Genomic DNA, 18,943 nt, shown 5'->3' with positions numbered 1-18,943 from the left:
TAGCAAACAGCTGCTGTGACCATGGGCTGCCCAGACCCCAGGGGCCTTGGGGGAAGCGGGCCAACGGGAACTTGGAGAGAGAGCTCTCTCTCTCTCTTAATAACATACCTTCCCCAAGCTGCTTCCAAAGAAACTTCTCCTCACAAATCATTCCATAAACACTTAGCAGGCTCTCAGGAAAGCGTGCACAGCTCTTACGCAGCTATTAGGAGCCTCCTCACAAGTAAATTGAGACCAGGCAGCACAGGCCTGTGCCAAATCCCCCTTCCTGCCCTCTTCCCACACAGCGTCCTCTTCCTCCACCCTGGACCCTTCAGCTCCAAGGGCCGGGGTCTCCTCCTTTGCGGTTTTGGCCTTTCCTCAGGTTCTTGCCCTCCACCGGCCAGTCAGCGGGTACCCTATCTCCCTGGAAACCAGCCCCCTACCCAGGGTAGCTCCTGGGTTTCCAGGGGGCTCTCCTGGGCTGCTTGGGTAGGCTAAATCCTACTGAGACTTCTGAGGGCTACACCATCAGGCTAGGCGTGGACAGGCTGGTCTGTCCCAGCCACCCTCAGCCGAAGCTGCTGGAGCCTCTCAGGCTGGGGCTGCTCAATGGGGAAATAACTCCAGGTTCATCCAAGTCACGAGCTGGAAAATCCCTCCCATCCAACAATCCCCCTCCAGGGAGAGTGTTGTGCAACTCGCTTAGCTGGCTGATCTCCAGCCCCTGGCTAATATCCAACATGGATCAGGGAATTTCTTGATTGTTGGTAAGTTGACACATTTGCTTACAGGTTAGCAGCTTGGCTTGTGTAATGACTTCCATTAGGGTCTTTGGGAACAACAGCAGGAGCTGGCATCCCGATATCGTACCCCACCATGACTGGCTGTGGAAAACACTCCAAGAATGCTTGCCCCTTTTTCTAGTTTTGCCCAATAGCATTTTGAGAACAAAAAGCTCTCTAGCCCGGGCGCCTGGGTGGCTTCGTCGGTCGGGCATCCGGCGCTTGATCTCAGCTCAGGTCTTGATCTCAGGGTAGTTGAGTGTGGGCCCCATGCTGAGCAGGGAGCCTACTTTAAAAAGAAAAAAAAAAAAAAAAAGCTCTATTGCAAACAGAAATCACTGGTGAAATAAATAGAACATTCAGATGAAAATAAACAGGCCGATTTGTGGGCACTGAAAATAGCACTAGATGGGCTTCGAGAGATAGGCCCTGGTCGCAGGTCTTGGATCAAGTCCCAGCCCACCACTCACTGAAAAGCTGATCTTGAGCAAGCCTCTGTAAGCTGCAGTTTCTTCAACTCTAAAATGAGGATAAATCCCACCTGTCTCGTAGAGCTGCCAGGAAAAGGTCCCCTCACTCCACCATCCCTTCATGAGTGGCCAGTAGTGGCCTCCCAGGACCTCAGAGGCTGGGGCCTTTGCCCGTGGTCCTGGTGCCACTGTCTGTTCACTCTGAGAGCTCAGAGTGGGTCCTTGGGGTCTCAGGGGTCCCTCATTCGATCTTTCTCTCAGCAGATATTTAGGGAGCCTCATGCATACACCAGGCACTAAGCAGGACGCCAACCAAGACAGATGTGTGCCCATCCTTTGAGAAGTGAACAGAACAGGGGAGATGAATGCGAAAGGACACACACGTGATGCGTCGCAGTTGTGGTAACTTACAACATCCCTGAGTCAAAGGACTGAAGATGTTCTTTTCTAGGCTAGGAATCAGACTCCAAGCTCCAAGTTGCAGGCAACAGGCGCTCTGGGCCCAAGAGACACCAGGGAGAGGAATCAGGCCGCTGGTCCATCAGCTGCCCTGGGAGAAAGAATGGGAAGGAGTGGGCCTACCATGATGACGACAACGATGTTGTTGAGGATAATCATACTAACAGCTAGCACTCACGGGGTGTCTGCTCAAGCTAAGATGACAGCAGACCCCTTGCCCCAATCTGAAACAGAGGGGTCCCCTCGGGAAACCGAGCAAAGTGGCATCACCCCACAGTGTGTGATCCGTGGGACCCAGGACAGACCCTACTGCCTCTTCCAAAGTCCATCTCCTCAGACATCAGGGGCCTCAGTTCCCACCAGTGGTGCTTTGCCCTCTGGGCTTAGCTTTGCCCCTTGGGACATCTCAGTCCTTTACATCTCCCTGGGGCGGGGGGCACCAGGCCGGGCCAACCTGCCCTGACCTGTGTGTCCATCCCTCTCTGTCACACATACCGCCACCTTCTGGTTTCAGCCCACCTGTTTCTTTCCTGATGATGTCCTTCCTGCTTTCTTCTCTAGGAACCCTAGTTGTCAAGGCTCAGTGCAAACTGTACTTCATCCCAGAACTGCTTCTGATCCCTCACTCTCTGGAGCAGTGACACCAGAGGGGAGAAAAAGTGTAAGTTTCATCTTAGGAAACCTGACCCTGGCGTGTAACTAACGCACAGCAATCAGCAAATCAAATCCACTCTCTCGGGCTAAATTTTCTTATCCATGATTTAGGGCTGGTACTCCTTACTTCAGCTCAGCGATTGCTTTCCCCAGAGTCAAGGATATCAGAGTTCTTTGTCAATGATAGAGCATTTGTAAGTCTATCAGTTATAACCACAGTCCATTGCCATATAAGTGACCAAAATTGGCTTCCAAAAAAAAAAAAAAAATTATTCATGGATCTAAAAAGAAGTCCAAAGGGATGAGAATTTCAGGCATGGCTTCATTCAGGGACTCTAATTCTGTCTCCAGGACCTGTTTGCCCCACCTCTGGATTCTCCTGGTTTCCACGTTGCTTCTTCTCAGGCTCCAGGAGGTGGAAAGAGAACTAGGGGGTATATTCCTGACTCGGGTCCCCAAAAGAGAGAGAAACAGTAGCGCCAGCAACTTATTCCAGTATTTCGCCCTCAAGGTTCTGAGGCTGAGAGTGCCACCATGGTCTGGAATATGGACGCTCTGATGGTTTGGGCTTGTGTCTCACGGCTAGTTCTGGGATGGGGGGTCGGGACCACGCTCTCGGAAATACATGAAGTGGGGTGTGGGAGAGTGCATGAGAGGGACGATCGCCCCAAAGCAAAGGCAGAGTGCTGTCATTGGAATAAAAGGGGAAATGACACTGGTGGCAAAAATAAGGTCTGTCCACCCCCAGTGACATTCACAAATGCCCTTCTTCAAATGCAAGGTAAGACCTTCCCCTCTCATCCCTCTCCCCGGCTGGGAGATGAAGGGAAGACTCATGTATATTAGGTAACTTATATTCTTCTCATTCAGAGTCTGATGTGTCCTGGAGGCCCTGTGCCACGTGGTTTCCCCCCTCCCCCAATAACCCTGCACTTGGGAGAAACTGCAAGGTCAACACCCATCTGAAAGAGGAAAGAAAGGAAAACAGCACTGGGGCCGCCAGTCCACCAGTCGGCAGTGCTGATGGGTTCCCACCGAACAGGAGTGGCAACGTTTCCCTTTCCCAAGGCAGGAACGTGGGATGAGGGTGGAGCAACAGGGAGAATGATGTCCCCCATGAAGCTGTTCCCCACCCTTGGAAGCCATAAATAGGTCACATTAAATGGCGAAGGGAAATTAAGACTGTGGATGGAATGGGGGTTGTTAATCAGCCAACCTTAAAGGGAGTTACCATGGATGACCTGGATGAGCCCACGGTCATCACAAGGGTCCTTGGACACGGAAGATGGGGGCCAGAGAAGAGTGTGAGTGGTAGGCTGCCAGGCGGACTCAGTGGGCCACCGCTGGAGGGAAAAGAGGCCATGGGTGCAGGAAGGGGGCAGCCTCTGGAAGCTGGAAAAGGCAAGAGAATGGGTCTTCCCCAGTACCCCCAGAAAGGAACGCAGCCCTGCTGACACCTTCCTGTTAACTCTCTGAGACCCATTTTGGACGTCTGGCCTTCAGAACCGTAAGATAAATTTGTGTCGTTTCCAGCCATGAATCTGTGGTAATTCGTGACAGCAGCCACAAAAACGAATTCAGAGAGCGAGACAAAAAATCCCACTATCACAATATTCCCTTTGATCTTAATTTTATGCCTCTGGTTGGGCACTTGACAGACATGGTCACTTGGGGTTCCCTAGCCATCCTGGGAGATGGTATGATCATCGTTATGGCCCGATGGAGAACACTGAGGCTCCAGGCACAGCTTGCTTTCCAGAGTCAACCAGCTAGTAGAAGAGGGGGCCAAAATTCAAACACTTGTCCATCTGGCCTCGAGTCACACTGGGGTCCTCATTTCACTTCCTTGCCCGGGGACATCCCACCTCTGCTTCAGCCCTGCAGTGCCGGGGGGTCACGTCCTGCTGAGGCCACCCGCCCCTTCCTGGATCTGCTCCCTGTATGGTCCTGACATAAAGACTCCCGAGGAGGGGTAGTTAGAATGTCCTCTGGGCCAGCCAGTGAGGAATAAATGGAGAACAAGTTTGCCTGGATAGTGGGGGTGAGACTGAGATCTCCCACTCCCGGGGAACAAATTCCTTTTATCCACATCTAGATTTCTGCTCCCCTCTGCGTCCCCAGCTCCAAACTCCCCCAGCAAGACCAAGTGGGGACTTTGTATCAGATGGAGGAAAAATGCAGTTTTGTCTTTCAGGATTTATTCTTCTCTCTTGTCACTTCTACTCTTGTCCGATCCAGGAATGTCCCGGAATTGGCTGAGGTGAGGAAGGGCAAGTCTGGCTCCTCCAGTTTCTCTCTGACAAATGTGAACTGGGTCGGGGACCGCAGGGGAGGTAAACAGATCCCTAAAAGTGTCTTGCACGCAATCTGGGGCTAAGCAGCGACTTCATGCTGAACTAGGGCTCAGCTGGTCCATCCCCAAGGACAGGCCCAGTTGACTGATAGCCAAAAGCCAGCTGTCTCCCCAACCCCCAACACACACAAGTCACAGAGGCTTAGACCCCCTGACTGAGTAGAAGCAGTCAGGGGCCCCCAACCTCAGACTGCAGAATTTAACAACAGACTCCAAGAGGTCAAATGAGACCCAGGGGAGCATCTAATTTGACTCCTTCTTTGGCCCAGAGAAGGGATGTAACTTTCCTAAGGTCACACAGCAAAGCTAGGGCTCCTGCCTCATCAAGCCTCAGTTTCCCCAGAGGTAAGGTATGGGTCTATTGATGAGGCAGAAATAGCTAAGTGTCAGACTGTGAGAAGGAAATTATAATAGCCCTCCATGGGTGGAGTGCACACAGAATGCCGGGCACCATGAAAACGCTCAACGAGGTGTCTGAGCAGCAGAGTCAGGTGAGGGTCTGACTCTTGGCTTTGGCTCGGGTCTTAATATCCCGGTTGTGGGGTCAAGCCCCGTGTTGGGCTCTGTACTACTCATGGAGCCTGCTTAAGATTCTCTCTCTCTTTCTCTCTCTCCCCCTCTGCCCCTCCCCAACTTGTGCTCCTGCTCTCTCTCTCTCTCCCTCTCTCAGAAAAATAAATAAATAAATAAATATACAGAATAAATCCCCAACGAGCTTCCTCTATCTCATCTCCACCACCCTCTGTGAGGCTCTTGTTTCTCCTATTTTGCAGATGAAGAAACTGAGACTCATCCGGGGAATTTTCGAGGGGGATGAAAATGGATATCTTAATTCAGGTGGTGGCTACACAGATGTATACATGTGGAAAAAGCAATTGAGATGTACACTCCAGATTGGTGTACTTAACTCTGTCAATTGCACTTCTGCTTTTTTTAGTATGCTGATAGAAAAAAATAAATAAATAAGCTGAGGCTAAAGGAAGTTAAGTGATTTTGTCAAGCTCACACATCTTATCAGTGGGTAAGCTAGGCTTTGAACTGGATCAGTCTGGGCAGAGCGCCCCCAGTTACTACCCTTGCCATATTGTTATGTCACTTGTTGGCATCATAGTAACTCTATCCATATCTCAAGTCTGCAGCCCTCTTTCAATGGCCTGAAGCCAGACTCAAGTGAAGTTTGGGGAGGCCTGGGAGGCTCTGGAGAAAGGTCTAGGTCTGGACAAAGGCTAGGGGCAGGGTTGCTGCTGCCCCATGTGGTGTCTCAGTACAAATAAAACAATCTGCTCCTTTCCCCTGGCAGTGCAGCCTTACTCCGGTTTGGACTGCAGCTCCCAGCCCCTCAGGTGGCCCTTTGTGCAGTGCACAACCTGAACACCTGTACACAGCCCTGGCAGGAGTGCCTCAGGAAAGGTAGATTGTATGTCACCCACACTGTGGGCTTTGGGCAGGAGAGGGGAACACCTTTCCCAACCCACTGTACTCTCCTACCTGGGCATTTCTGATGTTCTCCTATCTGTCAATCTGCCTGGGCTTGAGGGACCTCTTTTTGGTTCAGGCCCTCACAGGGTTCTCAGCTGCAGGGCACACCCAGGGAGTTACTCAGGCACTCAGCAAATGCTTGGAAACGTCTTCTCTGTGGCAAGTCCTATCTTGGTGATCAGACCCAGCCCTTGCCTTCTAGTAGTCCCAGGCAGGTGCAAGAAGTGCAGTAAAAGAGATGACAAAAAGCAGGGAGTTGGCATCTTTGTACATAGACAAAAGGCACCCCTTCCTCGGAGCAGAAATTTGCCTTCATATACAAATCACAGAACAACTGTAATGGAGAGGGTGGACCCTAGAGTGGCACGGGGCCGACCAGCAGAGCTGTATAGCCCTCCTATGCCCCCTGTCTCCAGGCCAAAATTTGACCTGAGGTCTCTCTGACTTGCTGTACCTACCCTACTGCCTGATTCCAACCTCTCTCCCTGCAGCACATGCCTGCTGCTTTTCCCCCATCTGCGCCGGGAGCTCCCCATCCATGTCTCTCTGCCTCTGCTGAGTAAGCGGGGGCTGGATGAGGGATCCGCAAGGCCCCTGCCTGCCTGGACAGTCTGGGTTCTCTGCATGGGAGTGTGTGCAGACTGGCCCTCGAGCCAGGGCAATGGTCCTTGAAGCTCACGGGAGCATTCCTCGTCAATGTGACGTGACCACAGGGGTCACTGGGAAAGGGCGGGAGAAATGGGTCATGGGAGAGAGCGCAAGCATAATGGGAGCCCCTCCCATCCACACAGCGGTTTACCCCGTGCAAAGCCTATTTCCACACCTTGGTTCACTGAACCTGCAAAAGAAGAGGTGAGGCAAGGGGGGCTCAGAGAGCTCAAGTCACTTGCCCAAGGTCACACAGCCACACCGCAACCCAGCTGAGCCAGGACCACCAGCCTGTTCCTTTGTCCCAGGCTTCCTTCACCACCCCTGGTCCCTATCTGACTCACACGGGTGGGCTCAGGGAGGCAGGAGGCTGGGCCCCACCAAGCGCACTGAGGCGTTGGAGCGGGCGATGATGACGGAGCTGCCGTCTGCTGGGAGGAGGTCACGGTCTGCAGATGCCACGGTCTGTTGGCTTTGCGAGCAGGATGAACTGGGAGGCCCACCTGGGGCTAGGCAGGCCGGGGCCCGGGACTCTTACCTTGGGTAGGTCAGGGGGCTCTCTGCAGAGCCAGAGGAGACAAGCAGCACCACCCAGGCCCTCCTGCTTCCCTCTCTTGCTGGAGTGTGAGAGCAAATAGCCCATCAAAGCCTACTTTGCTGGAACAGGTGGATGGGTGGCGAGCCAGGCAGGGGGTGGGGGAAAGTGGACCAGAGGGACCAGGGGGCTGTCAGGCTAACCGCAACATTCCCCAGCCCCAGTGAAAGGCCAGCAGGCAAACTCTGAGTCGGTTCCAGGAGCAAGAGCAGAAGAGCTTAGCATAGCTATAGACCCGCACGAATGGGTTCAAATCACAGCCACCTCTGTGTGACCTTGGGCAAGCCAGTTCGCCTTTCTGGGTCCCAGCCGATATGCAATATCTTGATAGATGATATCAATGTCTACCTCATAAGGTTGCTCTGACAATGAACCACTAATCCTGACAAAGCAGGGTGTCAGGCCCGATCCTGGGATCAAGGGCTAGGTCTCCTTTCAACAGAGAAGCAGTGTTTGTGGGAGGAGGGTTGCCCTAGAACCATTTCCAACAGCCCTTCCCCTTGCTGGGTCTTAGTCTTTCACCTGCAAAGTGAGTGGGGCAGCCTAGGAAGTGTCCAAGTCCCTGAGGATCTAACCATACTGTGTCCTGTGCCCTCCTCGAGCCCAGCTAGGGTAAGCACTGGCATCCGATTATACAGGTGAACCACAGGCCCTGGAGCTGAGGACAGGTGATCCTTGCCAGAGGCAAGGGAGGAAGGATGGTCTCTTTGAGGTCACTGGGAGAGAGGCAGAGGCAGAGGGGGTTCATGTGAGTGGGTGGGTACTGAGTCCCCTGCCCACATCCCTGAGGCTAGGTCCTTCAGACAATGAGAAAAGGATCAGGATTGGGGCACCCCAAGTGGCACCCAAATCTACCCTTCCAAAAACAAATCTGGAAAAGTCCTCCTCTCCGGGACTGGGTGGACGAGGGCCGTAGTGTGGTTTGGGGCCAAAAAAACGTGGGTTCCCAACCCACCTCTTCTACCTGCATGACATTGGGTAAGACAGTCGACCTTTCTGTCCCCCAGTTCCTCATCTGTAAAATGGGAATAACGGTCCTCCCCTCAACAGGGAGATGACACATGCAAGAGTTCTAACCAGAGTGGGTCCTAACCAGAGGGTCCCTCCTCTAAGTGACCTTGAGGCCACCTAAAATGACCAAGGACCTGGTGTGGGCAGAGGCACCTACATAGACCAGTCTCAGTCCCTGCTCTCCATGAACTCAAGGGTCCCTGGGGAGGCGGATGCGGTGGCCAGAATGCTGGGGTTGAGTGAGAGCTTCATGCCAGAGGTAGAGGTGATCAGATGTGTATCCATCATTGTTGAAGTTGGGAGATCAGTATGGGGGATTTCATGATACCGTTCTATGTACTTTTATACAGGGTTTACATTTTCCACAATTAAAGTTGGTGAAGTCCCTCATGGATCCGCTAACATTTTGTTAAATACCGCCAACTATATTAAACAGGCTTCCAGAAAGACCAGACAATCTCCAGCTCAAGGCTATTACCCTGGAACCCCGGGGTCGTCTGTCTCCCTCTGTGAGCCGGATCCCGTCTTTTGGCCTGTGTTGGTAAACAGAGATTTACTGGGACCCAGCCCATGCCTTCACTGATTGCCGTTGGCTGCTCTCGCCCCACAGAGACCACATGGACCACAAACCCTAACACCTTTACCATCCGCCCTTTAGAGAGAACGTTTACTGCCCTCTGGGCTGATCTCTCGCCCACCTGCTCATCCTCCACAGTACACCCACAGCTCTGCTCTCAGAATCCAGCTGTCCTGTCCAGCCCTGGCCTTGTGGGGAGGGGGGGTAGGCGGATCCTGGGTGGTGGCTTGGACTTGCCTCTCACTTCCCACTGTCATCTCCACTTCCCTCGGCCCCCAGGCCTGCGGCTTCCCCCCAGCCCTCATCACTGGCCACAACCACCACCTTCAGGATCTCCGGTCCACACCCCACTGCTGCTACAGATACCCCCACCTCGCTTAGTCGGTGCTACTGCTCTCTCTGACTCCTCTGGGAGCTCCCTCTTCTTGGCTTCCACCTTATCCAAAGTCCATCATTCCAGTAACACTCTTGCTGATACCCCAAACCCGTTGCCTTTTTCCTTTGCACCAAATCTCAAAAGCATCTGGTGGTGGAGGAACCCGATGAAGTGTTCTTCAATGCCTAGACCAGCCTACGCTGTTCAGGGGACAAAGCCACACAGCAGGGCCACTTTGCACTACAGTTTCGTACCACGCCCAGACAGACAGGCCACGCGGATCCAAACTCCAAAGACGCTGACCTAGTTAGCTCACATCTACCCTGTTTCTAGCAGCTCCTTCAAGCCCAGATGATGGAGTTTAACAGGCTGAGGTGGGATGGGGAGAGCATTGCAAGTGAAGGGAGCAGCAAGAAAAGGATGGGGGGTCGGGGGTGGGGCTACGGTCAGAGGCAGTGGGAGTGAGGCTGGAGAGGGAGGCCAGCCCAAGGAGACAGTAGGCTGTCTCCTTGTAGGCTGTAGCCTACAGGTCTGTAAGAATGTTGTGGGCACTGGGCAGCCACAGAAGGTTCTGGAGCAGGCAGTGGCCAGGTGGTGGGTGGGGAATCAGACAAGCGGCATGGAAATGGGGTACCCATTCACCTCATGTTCTGTGTTCATCTGACAGGTTGGGACTCCCCTCCAAGGGGAGAGTGCCTTTAGAGGTCTTTAGAGGCATCCCCGGTACAGGACCCCTGACTCCCAACCTTCCCAGGGAGGCCCAGTCTGTCCACAGTACGTGGCTTCCTGGTCCCTCAGCCAGGTGGTACCAGCAGCTGGGTACTCCTGAGGGGACTCGCGGACAGATCACCGAACTGAAGGGTGCTGTAAAACAGGAGTAATTCCTTCCCATATCTAGCTTGTCTCTATGTGGTAGATGGAAACGGACATTTCCAGAGCACCTACTGTGTGCTGGGCCCCCTCTCACCCACTGCCCCACAGCTCTCAGAGGTGAGCATGAGTGTACCCACATGACAATTAGGAAACTGAGGCTCGGCAGGCCGGGGGACCTAGGTCAGAGCCCACAGTCAAGGACGGCGCCAGACCTGGAGGCCGCGTGTCAAACTCCCTGCCTGGTGCTCTTTCTCCCCACACAGCTGCCTGCTGGGACGCACCAACCGTGACCAGTCAACACCTCGGGGCAGGAATTCGCATTTATCACCTCACACACCATCCGTGGAGGGAGCTCACCTTCACGGGGAAGCTCCCTTCCCACGGTGGGCTGGCTCCATCTGGGAGAAAGTCATTTTTCATGGCCTTCCATTCTCCCACTTTTGCCTCTCAGTCGGCCCTTCTCCCGGTGGGCATCCCCATCCTCCCAGCCAGATGTCCCAGGAGGCACTTGAGGACCCAGCCAACTTAGTTTGTCTCCTCTGGACAAGCTCCAGTTTATCTGCAGAGCCCAGAGGGCCCCTGTGCTCCTCAGTGACCCAGGCAGAGACGATCTGGGCATCCTCTGTAGCCTGGAACCTTGGCTCACAGCCACTAACCCCTCTGTTCCTACCCTGGGTGGCCTGCAGGTGGGCCGAAGCAGAGGCGGCAAATATTTGCTGACCGAGGGAATGCATTGTCACTGAAGACCACTCGGCAGGTGTCTGCGTGCATGGGAGGTGAAACAGGGGGCAGTGGCTGGGGAAGGAATTGAAGGAATTGCCCCAAGCTTCACACCTGTGGGGAGCCTCAGACAGTGGGCAACCCAAGCCCAGCCCTGGTCAAGTTCAAAGGCTGAGGGAGAAGGCTGGGGCCAGATGGGACACTTAAACAACGGAGTCCGGGTGAAGATATCATTCAGGGCTGGGACGACAGCTTTGCAGCTGCGTTTAAGTGAGAAAAGTCAGAGTGTAAGATGGTTCCCGAATTGAGCTCCTGGGGAAGCTCCTGTTTCCAGAGAGGGTGCATGGAAGGCTGGGGGCAGAGAAAAGGGTGCCAGGTGAGAGCCTCAGAACTTGGGATCTGGAAGGTGGTCTTGGGCAAGCCCCTTGCCTTCTGAGAGCCTCAGTTTCTGCCTGCTGGCCCTTTGGTTGGTGGAAGTATCCAGCAAGAAGATGTATGTGAACTCCGTTGGTGGTGGTGGTGGGAGGGGTCCCCTGTGTATCCTTCTTACTGTTGTCAGTGGTGGTAGGTCACCTCAGGGTACCCATGTGCGGGGCCCCAGGTGGGGGCTAGATGTAGTCTGCTCAGATAAGGGGTCCCCCAGCTCCCTAACAGGATGGCAAGGGCCCGGTCAAGTGATTACTGTCAAGTGATTACTGGGCCATGCGAACAGTAAGGGGAGCCGGGAAATTGTTAATCTGGCTGCTCCTTCCTGCTGTCAGAGACCGCAGATGGACAAGGGCAGGGAGTCCTGGGGAAGGCCAATTCCCTTGCACCTGCCTGCTCAGGGACGCCATGGGAACGTTAACAGGGGGAGCCTGGGTGCAGGACGGGTCTCAGCTAACGGTGCTTCCAGCCTTCCCCTCGGATGGGCCTCTAGGGTGAGGGGAAGTCGCCAGAGCATTGCAGGGGGGTTGGCTGGGCTTGCCTGAACTAGGAAGACCCATGTCTCTGTGACTCTGCTTCTCCAAGATGTGTGACCCTGGCCGAGGCTGGGGGTTAACGTTCGGAGAGCTCCGTGGCTGAAACAGGCCTAAGAGAGAGCTAGGGCTGCTCTCTTGGGCCTCTGCGTCTCTTTCCTGCCTCACCCCACTGTGGCCTCTCCTGGGTGTCCCTCAGCTGACCTGTGCCACATCATCCCACAGGCTCCCTGCCCCCCCCCCCACCCCACATCTGCCTCCCTCCTGCCAGAGGCTGCAGGCATCACCCCCCACAAACAGAGCTCCTCAAGGGGAGGTCTCTTGTGGGCGCCTGGCATAGAAGAAACCCCCAGGGCGGTGTGCACTGAAGGGATAGAATCCAGGCAGAGAGAACAGCAGGCAAAATGCTCACAGCCCAAAGACACCTGGTCCATTTTGGCCCCGAGTGTCCCTGGTGTGGCTCAAGGACTGCGATGGGGTGGGGACAGAAGTGCCAGAGCACAGGGCTGGAGAGGGCGCTGGGGGCAGATTGAGAGGGCCTTGAATGCCTGGTTGAGGCCTGGTGACGCGAGGCCACAGTACAGGACGCATTTGCTCCTTCAGACCCATCTGCTCCAGGAAGGGGCTGTCTGTCCACAGCGTGGAGGGCACAGCACAAGCCAAGAGAGGTGGCAAAGAGATGGGGGACAGCAGCCCAGGAGAGTAGGACTGGAAGAGGAGGGAGGGTTCCAGAGTCTTTCTAGAAGTGTCAGGATGGCCCAGAGAGTGGGTGCCCACCCCTCTGGATAGGGGCTTTGTTGAGCCGCATGGTCTCTCACCACAGGGCAGGCATGGGGACAGGTGTGGTGCTCAGTAGCCTCAGCCTGTGGGGCCCAGGACAGCCTCGGGGGTGGGCTCCACAGTCTAGGAGAGTCCCCTTGTGTGGGGCCCGGAGTAGGAGCCGTCACCACATACCCCAAGACGAGCTTGGCCAGTGTGTATTGGGAAGCCCTCCCTCTCTGCCAGCAGCCCACTGTCTCCCCAGCCTGGGGCTCAGTGTGTCTGCGTCTGCCCTGTCTGTCTGGTCCAACACCCAGGAGTCTCCTGCCAACCAGCCCTCCTCCCCTTAGCTCCCCAGAACTCATCTCCACGCTTAAGACTCAGACTGACCGCCTCTGCTCCAGGCAGCCCCTCTGAGTCTCCCCCCCAAGTCCTCTCCTGGGAGTCCCACAGTCCCTGGGCTTCCCAGCTCGGATCATGCTGAGTCCGCACCCGTTACCCGGGGCACCTGGGGTCAGCCTGAGATCTGGGACTCCTGGGTGTGACTCCTCTCTCTCCCCCTCACCGGCACTGAGCCTGGAGCCGTGGTGTCCAGCTCAGTGCAGGCCAGCTGGTGGCTGGCTGGCTGGGTGGGGACAAATAAGCATGTGACGGTACTCAGTAGTGTGAGGTCATGAGGGTGAGCCATGAGAAGGAGACACAGGTGTGTGTGGCTCCCAGCACTTTAGAATTCCCAGGAAGCACAAGACAGGCTCTGGGCTCTTGATGGCAGCCATTCGGTGTCAGAGACCATACCAGGGACCCCAGTAGGACCCCCAGCAGATGGCCCCTCAGGGGCAGAGTCTGGAAGCCTGTGCTGGGCTGAGCCTTCCTTCCTTGCCTCAGCTGGCCAGACTCTGTTGACTTCTCAGAGGGCAAAAGGGGTAGAGAGGAGGCATGAGGAGGACGCGGAGATGGGGAGAGAGACCACTCCTGTGGTGGGGTCTTTACCAGCGGCATCTAGTGATGTCCTCACAGCAGCCATCAAGGGAGGCAAGAGAGGGGAAGTGATTTTCCAAGGTCACCCAGCAGGAAGTGGCAGAGCTGGGATTTGAACCCATGTGGACTTGACCCTAAACCCACACCCTTTCCATCTTTCTGGACTACTGAGAGACAAGAACACCAGATCACTGGGGTCCCTTACTCTGCAGCCTTGAGAGCAGCCCAAGCAAATGGATGGCCTCAGTAGGTGGGAGGGGAGGGGGAGGCGGAGTTCGCAGGAGGGTGTGGGGGCCCACCGGGCACCTGGCACTCGGACCCTGGGCCAGGGAACCCAACGCACTCTCATGGGGCTGATGGTGCCTACCTTGAGGTGACTGGCCTCTACCCCAGGTTCTGTGGAGTTGAGGTAAGAGCCCAGGAGGAAGAGTGGGCCATGGAGGTGTCCGAAGGGAGGACCTGTGTGATGCCAGCAAACATTGCACCAGGGGTGTGCATCCCAAACACGCTGACAGGCTGTCTGGGGCCTGCGGAGACCGAGGGGCCGGGCACGTGTGGGTGTTCTAAGCATCCCCCACAAGCAGGATAGCAGGACCAGCAGCCTCTGCACCCACTCCAGGAGAAAGGAGGCTACTCCCTGTCTGCTCTGTGGTTTCGTCTGAGCCACCCTACCCTGAGGACCTTGCATAGCCAGTGCCCAGCCCTGCCCCTCCCAGCCCTGCCCCCTACAGTCCCAGAAGCCCCCACACCCAAACCCCCATTGTTCCCAGCCCTGCCCCTGGGATCCCTGGGCCTGGAGCTCAGGAGGCAATGAACATTCCAAGGATTCCATAGACCCCACCCCTGCCCTCAGCCTCCTTCAAAGAAGCCGGCTGGGGTTAGGGTCTGTCTTGACAGAGGTGCCAAGCCACATGGCCCTCCCACTCCCCTCCCAGCTCAGCCCCTCTGAACTTCTTCCAGGTGCGCAGAGGAAGGGCCCTGCGGTGGGCGTTGCAGCTAGGAAGGCCCGGCTGGGATGGTTTGCTCGACCTGGGCCCCAGGCCGGGCTCTTCCTCGGATAGGCTGGGCACCCTCAGGTAAGCCACTGTGCTCTTGGGACCTCAGTTTCCCCCTCTGTCAAGGGGAGCAGACACAGAAGGATGTGGTAGTCATGATCTTGGGTGTTGGAATCCCTGATACTGGCTTTGACCGAAGCAGGTGGTCAGGCCTCCCCATGCCTCCGTTTTCTCCTCTGTCAAATGGGAATGATGGTAGCACCCACCTCACAGAGGGCTTTGTGGTTTAGAAGAGCCAGGGCAGGGCCCATGCCTGGCCATGGTGAGCTCAGAGGGAACCGGCCATCATTCTGGGGCCTTCCCAGAGTCCCTCTCATCATGTCACTTCCTGGTGTTCTTTGTTCCCCATCCCTGACTCTCCATGGGGTCCTGCCCTTTGTCTTTCTTCAGACTGTTGCCTGCTGGGTGTGCTTCTCTCCCTGATAGCTTTTGTCTCCCCAGAGACTTGCTAGGCCAGCCCAACCCAGCCCATACTGACCTCTCCCAACCCAGACATCCCTGTCTGCTCAGTCTCTAGGTTGAGCACCCACCATGGACCTAGCGTAGTCTATACCCCACTCCCCTATACCCAATCTTCACTCAACAGAGGCATTTCCTGCCGGACGATTCAGCTCCCCTTCTGACCTCCCACTCCATAAGCTGTCCTGAGGTTTCTCCCAGGCTGCTGAGAGGACAGGCATAGGACACCCTCTGAAACAGTGAGCTGAGCTTGTGGGAGGCCAGGGGCCACCCAGAAGAGTGTGTGTAACTCTGCTGGGAAAGGGGCTAATCAAGGAAGGCTGCTCAGAGGAGGTGTGCTAAATTGGATTTTGAATGATGCGTACATTCACGTACATAGACACAGGGTGCCAGTGGAAAGCACATTCAAAACCCCAAAGGCTGACACTACCATAGGCGCTGAGGAGAGCACGGTGGAAAGGCTGGAAGAAAGGAGAGGCCTGGAGAGGCGGCTGGGCTGGATCCAAAAGGGATCCACAATCAAGGTCGGGCACTGGGGAGCTTCGGGACAGATGGAATTGGTTGGGGGGACAAGGACCCTCCTGGCTGCTGGCAGGCGATAGATGGGAAGGGGCAAGACTGGAGGCGCAGGGGAAAACAGAGGCCACGGCCTGAGTCCCACTGTGGAGGGAACAAGGGGACAAATTCATGGGAGCTTCTCAAGCTCTAGCCTGAGCCTCTTCCCTACTTGCCTGGCGTTTCTCCTCCTGGGCAACTCTTCACCCACCCTCAGCTGGGCCTGGAAAGCTCAGGACCCCCTCCAGGCTGGGGAGCTGAGCCTCACTGAGTCCTTGTGCACGGTTCCCAGAGTCCGTCAAGGCCTCCAGGGGCTGAGCAGAGCATGGGTGGCTCCCAGTGGGCCTCGTGTGGAGAACCAGGGTACTAGGGAGGACAGAACCCAGGCCAGCCCAGGGATAGACCCACAGCCTCCTTCTGCCCTGCCCTTCTCCTCAGAGTTTCCTGAGGCCTGAGGATCTAGGCCTTTCCTCGAACAGTGCCCGAGAGGGTTGTGTCCTCACCTTCCCCTCTGACGTTCTCCTCTTCCCACCAAAACCCAACTCGGATGTTACCTGCTCCCTGAGTCCCTGCTGACTGCCACTCAGGGTACCCCCTTACTATTCCTTAGCTGTCTACCAGGGGCACCCCCCTCCACATTAAGTCTGCAGCCCCTTGATGTCAGGCCCCGAGTCTGCATCGCCATATCACCCCGTCGCGGCTCAGGGACCTCAGCGGGGTGCACGCCGGCGGGCTGGCTGGCTGGTGCAAGGACGATGAGCGAATGGAGCCACCGAAGGAACACTCCAGCCTCCAAAAGGCCTCCAGCTAATTCCCGGGGCTCTCTGGCATCCCTGTGCTGGCCTCCCAGGCAAGACAACAGTGGGCCTTGCCCTCCCATCACCAGCCCAGATCTGTGGGGTCTGCAAGGTGGTACAAAGAGTCTGGGTGCCCTTCCCCTCCTGCTTGGTCCCCCTGCACCTCTGAGAGTCTCCGGGGCAGAGAACCCCCTCGGGAGAGGCATCTCTCAGCAGCGTGGGAAGGGACATGGGGAGCCCATTTGTCAACCTGCTGGTCCACACCTGCCCCCCACTCGCCTCACAGAGGCGGGAGCTGCTGGATCTGGCCCTCACCCGCTGCCCCCCCATCCCATGGCCTGTTTCCCTTGGAACTGTTTCCCATAGCTGTCTGCTCCCCATGAGTAAAATCCACTCATTTCCGTCTGAAAATACAAACCGTTTCCTGGCTTCGCAGAGAGCTGCCTGGGTGAAATGGGCCATGGTCTCAGCGTAATCTGTGTACAACCCCCCCACGGCCCAGCTGCTCAGGGACGTGTCCCCCTTCTCGCCTCTCCCCTGCCCACTCCCCCTTCCTTCACCCCCCATGCATCTACTTCCCCCAAGATGCACACACTCGGCCCATCCACGGGCCCAATTCCCGGACTCCTGCACGGGGAGCCCTGTATGGAGGACTGGGCGCAGGTGCTATCAACTTTTATGCAGTAGACTTCCATCAGGCATCTCTTCCATGCCAGGGCCTGAGCGGGGCACTGGGGGGATGGGGAAGCAGGACACGACCCGTTCTAAGACGTCGCCAGTCTGGATAGGGACACTGAGGTAGGGAGGAAAGTGGAAAAGGAGCGAGAAGACATGCAGAGGTCTGGCATGAAGTCTGGGGGAGCTGAGGAAGGGTTACAGGAGAGCAGCGAGTGGGGGCGTGCAGCACACTCACGCCCAGGCCCTGGACCACGGGCTGGCTGCTGACACACACATCTGACAACCCCTGGACATCCCACAGGGCCTGCAGACCCAGCCCTGCACATCCAAAAGTGCCCCTGACGCCTAACCCCAGTCTCCCCCTATGTTCTCTCTGCCCCCCAGCAGGACCCCAGACAGAGGGTGGGCTTTCTCCAGGGTCCTGGCTCACCCTCCCTGCCCTTCGTGAGCCTGTCCATAGAGTTGGCAGCCCCACCTCATGACAGCCTGTCCACAATGAACGCGTGGACCCCCTTAAACTCTCACATGCTCCTGGGGCAGGGGGTGCCAGTTGGCACAAGAGCTTTGGAAAACTGCATTGCCTTTAGGGCAGAACATATCCAGGGGGCCAGCAGTCCACTTCTGGGGACTTCCCCGGAGGCAGGCAGGTAAATGCTGACCTGCCAGCCTTATTGGGGGAGAAACAAGCTCCCTGATTTGTGGCGTCTGCCAGTTCCCATGGTATAAATAATCCCAGCACAGCCCGTGGCAGACCGTCAGTGTGGCGGCACTGGGCGCAGCATTGGGAAGAGATGCACTGAATGGGGTCTTGGAAGCCAGAAAGGTGGTCTCCTGCCCATTACTGGATAGAGCCCGCACAAAGGGACTAGAACATTCACAGCAGCGGAATTCCTGCTAGCCACTAAATGCCCACCAACAGTGGGAAGAGCTCATGAACCACGTTCTGGTCACACAGCAGAATGACACGTGGCAACAGACATGAAGACGGCACTCCGTGACAAGCAGCCCCGATTAACCCTCATGGACACGAGGCTCCACTAAAGCAGCCAGACGCACGTGGGCACATCCTGGACGAAGAAGCCCCAGGCAGGCAAAAGGAGGCTGCAGTGACCGCAGATGGGACAGTGGTTACTTCAGGAGGAGGTCCTGACCAGGCAGGCACAGGGCCCTGGTCTGTTTCTGGATCTATGTGGTGACTCCTCAGGTGTGTTCACTCTTCTTTTTTTTTTTTTCTTTTTTAAGATTTTATTTATTTACTTGACAGAGTATAAGCCAGCATAAGCAGGGGAACAGCAACAGAGCGGGAGGGAGAAGCAGGCCCCCCGCTGAGCAGGGAGCCCGATGTGGAGGTTTGATCCCAGGATCCTGGGATCATGACCTTAACTGACTGAGCCACCCAGGCACCCCAGGTATGTTCACTCTTGATAATTTATCAAGCTGTTACAAATTGTGCATTTTCCTGCGTGCGTGTTATGTTTCACGAACGAGTTTTCATTAACACAAACACACAAACACTTCACCCTCGTGGCTGTCCTCTCCTCTCCTCCCACAGCCCCAACCGTCATTCAGGCCCTCATTACCTCCCTCCTGCACCACTGCCGGGCCTTCTCCTCATGGGTCTACTTTCCCATTCCTTCCACCCCTGCTCCAGATTAACGTTGCCAAGTACACAACAACAACAACGAAAAGACTTACCGTTTATCTGAAAGTGACATTGAACTTGG

This window comes from Mustela lutreola, chromosome 1 (assembly GCF_030435805.1).
Source record: "Mustela lutreola isolate mMusLut2 chromosome 1, mMusLut2.pri, whole genome shotgun sequence".
Taxonomy (NCBI): domain Eukaryota; kingdom Metazoa; phylum Chordata; class Mammalia; order Carnivora; family Mustelidae; genus Mustela; species Mustela lutreola.
The sequence above is the reverse complement of the archived record's forward strand: the minus strand, read 5'-3'. Positions refer to the sequence as shown.